The 8,933-nt window shown below is 38.7% G+C and overlaps 1 protein-coding gene across 5 annotated transcripts in view; it reads left to right on the top strand.

Moving 5' to 3' along the window:
- The first annotated feature begins 569 nt into the window (after positions 1–569).
- Positions 570–8,933, top strand: part of LOC143029300 (uncharacterized) — a 203,612-nt gene continuing 195,248 nt past the window's right edge. For 4 of the 5 annotated variants that reach the window (XM_076192040.1, XM_076192039.1, XM_076192045.1 and 1 more), the window contains exon 1: positions 570–814. The gene's annotated coding sequence lies outside the window, so the exon portion shown is untranslated. Of the gene's footprint in view, positions 815–2,490; positions 2,525–8,933 lie in introns of those variants that run through there. The other variant, XM_076192043.1, reaches the window with a different exon arrangement.

Genomic DNA, 8,933 nt, shown 5'->3' with positions numbered 1-8,933 from the left:
TAGGCTGAGGAAGGTTTTGAGAGCACAATCCTTAACCAGGCCGTGGGAAGTTTCCCCCAAATAAATAAATTCTGGCGTAAGAACTTGTGACTCATTTTGTTATGGGGGAACGACATTCAAGATGATATATTGATCTTACTGCAGTGATTATACGTCACATTATCTAAGAAAAATCCTTTAATTACTTTCCGATCGTTGAGTTGTAGAACACCAGGATTCTGGATGACATCACGCTGACAGGATAACTACATTTTGTTTTCGAGAAACGGAGTGGGAACATTCTGCGTTGGAAGCGGCATGAGTCACTCTGGACTAATAGGTATGCATTTCACACTGAACTTGTACTTGTTTTTGGTCTCATGAAAGCGAATCCAACACGCGTATTGCAAATGAAATGGATGATAACAGAAATATGCCATGCTTTGCAGATGACCCTGGCAGTACCGATGAAATTAATATCTTGCGACTAGAATTAAATATTGCTGAGATACAATTATGGCAACTCTTCGTGACGTCAGAGATTACCTGTCCAAGGTGAATGAAAGAAAACGGGTAAGCCATGGGCCACGAAACCTAACCAGTTACGACCCAAACTTTGGCGTGAGTGGGAGCGTTGACGAGTGTTATATTTTGTTGTGCCAAGATCATGAAGAGGAAACGTTTGTGAAACAGACAATTAAAAACGTTTGGTGATGTGAAAGATGGTAAACGGCAGTGTGTAAGTTATGTAGAGCGAAGTGACTGATGGAAAGTAACGATCAAGGTGCTTAGACGGTTGAATTTTCTTAATCGACACGTTTAACCAGCGATTCAGGTGAGTGTTATCTTATCAAGGTTTATTGCTCATGTTAGCTCTGGCTGTGTCAGCCATTGTGGTAGCTTAACCTTACAATATGGAAAAAAGGTCTCATACACTGGAGTTACTATTTCCTGGCGAGAAATACGTTTTATACATGCGCTCGCGAACTGTCAGCAATACTGAATAGTAGCTCGGGTCATGGTTGTATACAGTTCAAAACGCGCAGGAAGAATATATAATATAATACACAAATAGCTTCAATTGTTTTGGGATGAACTTTCACGGGTAACTCAGAAAGTAGAATTTGATACCATGCAGTTTAGATAAAATCGTACACACATGCACGCATGCAAACACACACATTGTATGTAGTACATCACGCTCTCATCTGGGCCGGTAATAAAATTTGATCAGAAGTACAACGCATGATCCAGGACCTTGGTGAATCACACACACACACACACACACACACACACTATGAAACACTGCAGAGATGTCCATCAGTACTAAATATGCACGTCAAAAATATACAATTTTTTTTTTATCAGACGCAGCTAGCTGCATATGTAGAGGGACAACCTGCATTCATGCTTAAAAACACGAATAGGTGAAATATATAGTGTGTCTCTAAGACAGACTAATCAGAGACGCTCAACAACCTTTTATACTTGACTAGTATTGCGTAAGTAATCTACAGGAATTATGTAACAAGTGAGTCCAATAACATGATCAAAGAAGCCGAAAGGGCACCATTTCTGAACTTCTCTCTTGTATGGCGATCTTTGAATTTTGTTATTTTAACGCTAGACATTAGTAATGGGGAAGGACTTATACCGAGAGACGTTTGCCTACGGCCGAAACCGTCACCCGTTGGGGGTCGAACCTGAACCTTCCTACGTATGAGGCGGGATTACCTATCACGTCAGAGCTGCCCACGCCGGTCGTGATTGGGAAAAAAATCATATATAATCAGCGATAAAGGAAAGACTTATCTTTGTAGTCGAAATATTCTTAAAAGTTATCTGCCCCCCCCCCCTCTCAAAGGATTACAAAGGCGGAGCATGCCGACAGGAGACCTTTTGATCCATATCTAGGTCGGATGCAAAAAAAAAATCATATTAATAATAAAAAAAAAATATAATATTGTAAATAACAAAAAGAATACATAAATGAATGCATAGGTATATTTAAAATAAAAAACAAACAGGTAAATAGTAAATAATAATAAATTGACATATAACTAATAATAAATGAAAATCAGACCGACAAATGATAACAAAACAAAAACAAATAATATAAAATGAATTATAATAATTACAGCATCTTGCTTAGGTGTTTATCTTAATGATTCTTAAAGCTTCGAACTAAACTACATTGCACTACCTGTGCAGGAAGTTTATTCCATTCATTAACTACACGGTTGGCATAGTTGTTTCTACCTACTTCCAAATTGAATCTATTTCCGGATAATTTGAGACCATTGTTTCTTGTCTGATTCTCATTCCATGTGAAAATTTTGTCACTTTTGATGTTGTCAATCCCCTTTAAAAATCTTAAAGATCTGTATCAAGTCACCTCTGAGTCTACGCTTTTTTAGGGAAAACAGATTCATGTGCTTTAGTCTCTAACTGGATGCTCAAAGAATGCAAACGCTAACATATACGGTAAAATTTTGAATCGAGGGGACGTCCCTTCCTAGGCCAGGGCCTATGCATCATTACATAGGTGCGGATATACTGTATTCATTGGTGTGTGTGTGTTTACACGTGCACGCGACCTGTTCTTGACACCTGTTTGCCATGTCGGTAAGCAGGTGTCCATGCTTTAACTATGTCAGTAGGAAGGCTTGTGTATGTGTGTGGTTTTGTGGTCGCAGAGGTTAGTATAACAACAATGAGTCAATATCATGATATCCTTGTTGTGTTCATAGTTTAGTTTAAACCGAAATTGGTTTTGGATGAAGTAAATTATTTAGTGTAATTCCTTTAATGGCTGGATGGTTAATCACCTTAGTGCACAGCGGAAGCAATGAAACAAGATTGTGTGTTTATATGAGTATGCGTGCATGTGTTATACAGTATACACGTGTGCGTATAAGTGCTTTGTAACCGTGATTTCTAAGGACATTTGACAATGTGTAAATTATGTTTCGTAGCCAAGTTACTTTATTTCCCGATATCCTTGCGGTATCACGTACGCTCGTAGTGTACTAAAAAAAAATGGGTTTCGTTGTTAGAAGCATTTCGTAGTTAAATTTTGAAATAAATAGAGCCATATGTTATAAATGCCGTTGGTCAGTGGTGGGATTCAAAAATGTTAATAACAGGTTCTCCCACTAGGCCAATAGCATGCAGATATCACTTAGGCTGTATCATAGCCTGTATAAGCCAATTTTTAATACCCGGTTCACGGAGCTCATGGATTTCCAAGAGTTGGTTCCTACGAACTGGCAAGAAGTAAGACCACTGCCGTTGGTCAATCGTAGCTTGGTAAAAGTAAGGTGATGAGATGTACAAGGGGAGAAAGTGGGAGCAGATTGGAAGTGAGTATTAAGAGAAAGAGACTGGAGGAAGTGGATAGTTTTAGATAGATGGTTGCGAAGTAGAATGTAGCTTGAGAGAAGCGAGTAAGCCTTTGGGGATTAAAAAGTGTAATGAAAAATAAACATTTGGGAATGGATGCCAAGAGGAGATTGTATGAAGGAGTGATTGTGCCGACAGCACTGTATGGGGCAGAAACCTGGAACATAAGAGAGGAGTTTGAATGTGTTTGAAATGAGGTGCCTGAGAAGTATGATAGGGGTTACTAGGCTGGATAGAGTGAGAAATGAGGTGAGGAGGAGAACGGGGGTGGAAAGGGAGTTGGGAAATATGGTTGACAAAAGAGGATTGGGATGGTTTGGACACATGGAAAGAATGAGTGAAGAAATATTAGTAAAATATATGTGGAAGGCAGAGGTTGAAGGAGTGAACATAAGGGGGCGACCTAGGATGAGATGGATGGATGGATAGGGTAAAGGGAGCATAGGAAAAGAAGGGAATGTCTGTTGAGGAAGGACGGGAGAGGACAAAAGATAGGGGTGAATGAAGAATGGCTGTATATTGATGATGCTGTGATGCATGAAGGGGAGTGGGTGGGGGACGGGGAGTGAGGGAGTATGTGTGAAAAATAAATTGACGCAGCCCGAAGGGATATCTCCCCGTCTTCTCCTTTTCTGCATGAGGAGACGGAGAGGGGGGAGGGATCGCCGATTTAATGAAGCGGCCTTGCTGTGTCTTCCGACACTGCTTCTGATCCAGGACAGTGGGCGAGATGCAGGGATGACCCGTCATCCAAGAGGTGCCAAAATAAGAGGGAGGGAAGGGGGTGGATGGGAGTGGAGTATGTTGGGGATGGAGTGGTTTTTATGCCTTTGTCTGCCACCCTTGTAAATGGGTAAAAGCCTTTGGTATATGTATCAGATCATACACCATGAATATGTATTTAACAAAACAAATTTTTGCATAAAAATTAAAAATCAAATATATAAGGTTATATGAAAAAGAAAATTATGATAGAATTACTCTTGTAATAATATCACCACTGGATACCAATAGGAGTAAGAATCGCAAATATCCTATAGATGAAATGGTTAGATCTGGAAAACCTTAGAATAGACTGGGTTTATTTGAATCCTTTTCAAACGTTAATTTTCGAAATGCGTAAGGTAAAAATCAGTTGCCTGAATCACTAATATGACAGAAGATAGAATTGTTGAGAAATATGCCCCCAGGAGACTTAAGACAAAGAAAAAATTAAAATGCAACCGAGAACTGAAAATTATGAATGACTATGAACTGCGAAACACCTTGGTGAATAAAGACGACAAAATCAAGGATACATATACAGTATTCTTGAGGTTGAAGTAGGAGGGTAAGAAAAATCCTAAAAGTAAGGCCCTGTTCACACTAGCGGCTTGAACCGCTGCGGGAACCCCGGCGGTACCGCATAGTCAAGGAAAACTGCGCGACTGTTTGTGAACTTCCATTAACTTACATTATAATTGAACCGCCGCGGTTGAAACCGCTAGTGTGAACAGGGACTAAGAGACAGAACGAAACCTATTGTGTGGCCAGAACAGGGGTACAACAAGTGGCTATGTGGTCTTGGATCTAACGACGGTTGACAGAAGGAGCCAATGGTTACCTGGACGGTCATGGCCCTCATGAAAGCCATGACAAGTATTATACAAATTATACATTTCTATGTAATGTGAGGAATCTGAATAGAAAAAACAAATTCATTACTGTCCTGGCAGAAGAAATACAAGATAATTATGATTGTCAATAATGTAATAAAGCAAAAGGTTTCACTTCATCAATAATTTATTATTATTTGATTTGTTTATTTAGTTATTTATTTTGATTATTCTCTACCTTTATTGGCGGGGTGGGATTTGGGAGAAATTGAAGGGAACCACATACGAATGTTGAGAATTCATGATGGGGGGTGGCCTGGACGCCCTGTTTAACTTAAACTAAAACAACATATAGTACTATTGCTAATAATCATTATTTACAAGCAAGGCTTCTAATAGATATTTCAGTAATATTTTCCTTCACTAAGCACGCCATGCTAAAAGAAAGAATTTTAAGAACATGAGTGAAAGTATTGCCGTCGATAGATTTTCCTTTCGTATTTGAACGCTGTCGCCAACAACAATAATGTTGTGGTTGTGGACACTGAGACTAGTGATATTAATTAGTATTAGATGGAGAAAGATTACATTTTCGAACAGTTTTCGGTAATTATTTAAAACTTGTCTTGAAGTCGTTAACAATCGTGACGTCATAACGTTTTCAGCTTTGAAATGAATTTTATGGAAACTATTTTTTTTTCTCAGTTATGTAAAAGTAATAGAAAAATGACACCCGGGATTCCTCGAAAGTTATTACCTGTTAATTTTATTTTTCGACAATATATTCCCAAGTTCGATCCCTTCAATCATCGGTGACTGTTTCTTGCCCAAACACGTAAGGCCCTCGGCACCTTTCATTGCTCAAATATTAGTATACTTTCGTTTTAATCAGAGTAAATCATTCTTGGATCACTTAATTGTATGGAGGATGGGCTGTCCTTCATTTAAATAAAATCACATGGCTGCAGCCAGAGAATATATATATATATACTGATCGCCCCATATGTTTGATTTGGGTGGCCCTGCCCCAGCCTTGGCTAAAAGATTAATTGATGGTATGATAATAGTAATAGTAATGATGATCATGATAATGAAAACAGTAATGATAATTATCATTATAATGAATATTTACAGTGTGTTACGGTACCGAAGTAATCAATCCTTCGAGCACATGAGCTTTTCTAAGCTAGATTTAATCTTTAACTTAAAACGAGAATAAGATATACAAAATATATTTAGAGGAGGAAGGGTGACGGGTGAGAGAAAGGAGACACTTAACTTTGAGATTTTGTTTCTGAACTGAGTTAAATTACCTGGCGGCAGCCAAAATATAAATAATAGGTGTGTGCCGATTAATCGGCATCGGCAAGAATCGGCACTTTTTTAGTGAATCGGCTTCGGCGAGAATCTGGAAATACCGATGCCAATTCAGTAATTCACTTATTATTCATTGTTCTGGTGGTCCCCTAGGGCCATGCAGCATATTATGTGCTATATGATATACCACTACCAAATAATCATTGCTTCGTTTTATTATCACATAGTATCACAACCGTAGGGAATGAGGTGGCTAAGAATATGCTGTGGTAATGGTAAACCTAGACTGCCGTCTAGTGCCATAACATATGCATATACCAAAGGCCCCTTACAAGGGAGGTAGCAAAAAAAAAAAAAAAAAAAAAAAAAAAAAAAAAAAAAAAAAAAAAAAAAAAAAAAAAAAAAAAAAAACACCACTCCCACCCATTCCATCTCCACACACTCCACTCCACCTATACCCTCTTCCCTCCCTCTATCTTGGCACCTCCTGGATGACGGACCATCCCTCCCTGCATCTTGTCCACTGCCCTCAGTCAAATGCAGTGGCACAAGACACATTACATCCACATCAAGGCCGTTTCATTAAATAGGCGATCCCTTCCCCCTTTCCGTCTCCTTATGCAGAAAAGGAGAAGACGGGGAGATATCCCTTCGAGCAGCGTCAATTTGTCATACATACTCCCTCACCCTCCATCCCCATCCACTCCCCCTAATGCATCACAGCATCATCCATACACAGTCCATACCTTTCCCTCCCTATCCTCCTTCACATTTAGCAACTCCCTAAAATACTCTGCCCACCTTCCTCTCACTGCCTTCTCTTCCATTATCATCCCTCCATATGTACATTTTACCTTTTCTTCTCAACTTGATTCGCCTCCTCTTCCTCTCTTAGTTTTCTTCCAAAACTTTTTTATTACTTTCATTTTTTTTGTCATACTCTTACCCCATTTCACATCTGCTCTCCTCTTTGCCTCCTTTATTTTATGCTTTACTTCTCATCTCTACTTTGTACCTCTCATATGATTCCCTCGTCCTAATTTACAACCAATCTATGAAAGCTTGCTTCTCTTCTACACCCTTCTTTGCTTCCTCATCTTACCACTCGCTACCATTCCTTCTATTTCCTCCTTGTTCCACACATCATCTTTGCACACCTTATGACTCCCTCCTTGAACCATCCCCATTCCTCCTCCACTCCTAGTTCTACTCTCTCCTTCACTCCCTCCCACTCCTCTCTCAGCTTCTTCTTATACTCATCCTTTTCTTTCTCATTTAAGCAGTCCACTCCAAGTACCTCCCTACCTTCTTTCCTTTTCCTCTTTCTCCACCTATCCTCCACTCTCAACTTACCTTCCACCAAAAAATGATCTGATATTCTCCTACTCTCTCTCCTTAGAACATGTACTTTTTTAACTCTTCCTACTATACTCCTGGTTACCACTATATAGTCAACACTCTACCACCCTTCCATCCACCACCCTCTCCCATGTGTACTTATGCTTGACTTTCTTCTTAAACACTTTATTTGCTATCATCAACTCTTAGACACATCACCATCCACTCTCAAAGGATTACAAAGGCGGAGCATGCCGACAGGAGACCTTTTGGTCCATATCTAGGTCGGATGCGATAAAAAATCATAATAATAATGATAAAATAATAAATAAAAACTAATAATGTAAATAACAAATGAAATAAATGCATAGGTGTAGTTAAATAATAAACAAACAGGTAAATAGTAAATAATGATAAATTGACATATAACTAATAATAAATGAAAATCAAACAGACAAATGATAACAAAACAAAAACAAATAATATAAAATAAATCATAATCATTACAGCATCTTGCTTAGGTGTTTATCTAAATGATTCTTAAAGCTTCGAACTGAACTACTTTGCACTACCTGTGCAGGAAGTTTATTCCATTCATCAACTACACAGTTGGTAAAGTTGTTTCTACCTACTTCCAAATTGAATCTATTTCCGGACAGTTTGAGACCATTGTTTCTTGTCTGATTCTCATTCAATGTAAAAAATTGGTCACTTTTGATGTCAATTCCCTTTAGAATCTTAAAGACCTGTATCAAGTCACCTCTGAGTGTACGCTTTTTCAGGGAAAACAGATTCATATGTTTTAGTCGATTTTCTTATGATTTATTTTTGATATTTGGAATCAGTTTTGTGGCTCGCCGTTGTACTTTTTCCAGTCTGTCAATGTCTTTAATGAGATTCGGTGCCCATACGGAAACAGCATATTCCAAATGTGGACGAACTAACGATTTATATAGCTTGTTAATGAGTGATGGACTTTTGAAATCAAAAGATCGCGCAATCAGTCCACTACGTTTTTCATGGAACTCCACATTTCCCAACCACTCCGTCTACCGATTCATTTCCTACCCTAGCATTAAGGTCTCCCAACACCATTACATTGACATTTCTCCCGAATTCCTCAATGCACTAATTTAAATATATAAAAAAAAGTCTCCCTTTCCTCTACACTCTTCTCACTACCAGACCCATTTGCACTTACAAAACCCACATCTTCCTTCCCAGCTTCACCTTCATCCACATTAACGATGAAGAAACCTTCCACTCCACTACACGTTTACCTATCTCTTCACTTACTAGTAT

This window comes from Oratosquilla oratoria, chromosome 10 (genome assembly GCF_046742065.1).
Source record: "Oratosquilla oratoria isolate Oo_2021 chromosome 10, ASM4674206v1, whole genome shotgun sequence".
In the NCBI taxonomy this organism is placed as follows: Eukaryota; Metazoa; Arthropoda; class Malacostraca; order Stomatopoda; family Squillidae; genus Oratosquilla; species Oratosquilla oratoria.
The sequence above is the reverse complement of the archived record's forward strand: the minus strand, read 5'-3'. Positions and strand labels throughout refer to the sequence as shown.